Source organism: Arachis duranensis, chromosome 6 (genome assembly GCF_000817695.3).
Source record: "Arachis duranensis cultivar V14167 chromosome 6, aradu.V14167.gnm2.J7QH, whole genome shotgun sequence".
Taxonomy (NCBI): Eukaryota; Viridiplantae; Streptophyta; class Magnoliopsida; order Fabales; family Fabaceae; genus Arachis; species Arachis duranensis.
Genome location: NC_029777.3, coordinates 54,265,076 through 54,265,941, shown reverse-complemented (window position 1 = coordinate 54,265,941; position 866 = coordinate 54,265,076). Strand labels below are relative to the sequence as shown.

General features: G+C 41.6%; 1 non-coding gene across 1 annotated transcript; it reads right to left on the bottom strand.

Moving 5' to 3' along the window:
- Positions 1-448: 448 nt before the first annotated feature.
- Positions 449-556, bottom strand: LOC127740358 (small nucleolar RNA R71). The gene has a single exon (XR_008001036.1). It is a non-coding gene; the product is annotated as a small nucleolar RNA R71 (small nucleolar RNA).
- Between the last annotated feature and the right edge of the window lie 310 nt (positions 557-866).

Below are 866 nucleotides of genomic sequence, written 5' to 3'. Positions count from 1 at the left end.
ACTCTCTGTAGAGGACCTAACAGAAATCTTCAAAGAAGAAGACATGGCAGCCGAAAACAACAACAATGCCAACAATGCAAGGAAGGTGCTGGGTGACTTTACTGCACCTACTCCCGACTTCTATGGGAGAAGCATCTCAATCCCTGCCATTGGAGCAAACAAATTTGAGCTTAAGTCTCAATTAGTTTCTCTAATGCAACAGAATTGAAAGTTCCATGGACTTCCATTGGAAGATCCTCATCAGTTTTTAGCTGAATTCTTGCAAATTTATGACACTGTCAAGACCAATGGGGTTGACCCTGAGGTCTACAGACTTATGCTATTCCCTTTTGCTGTAAGAGATAAAGCTAGGATCTGGTTGGACTCACAACCTAAAGAAAGCCTGAACTCTTGGGAAAAGCTAGTCAATGCCTTCTTGGCAAAGTTCTTTCCACCTCAAAAATTGAATAAGCTTAGAGTGGAAGTCCAAACCTTCAGACAGAAGGAAGGTGAATCCCTCTATGAAGCTTGGGAAAGATACAAATAATTGATCAGAAAGTGTCCTTCTGACATGCTTTCTGAATGGAGCATCATAGGTATCTTCCATGATGGTCTGTCTGAACTGTCCAAGATGTCATTGGACAGCTCTGCTGGAGGATCTCTTCATCTGAAGAAGATGCCTACAGAAGCTCAAGAACTCATTGAAATGGTTGCAAATAACCAATTCATGTACACTTCTGAAAGGAATCATGTGAACAATGGGACGAATCAGAAGAAGGGAGTTCTTGAGATTGATACTCTGAATGCCATATTGGCTCAGAACAAATTATTGACTCAGTAAGTCAATATGATTTCTTAGTCTGTCTGGAGTGCAAGCTGCACGAGGC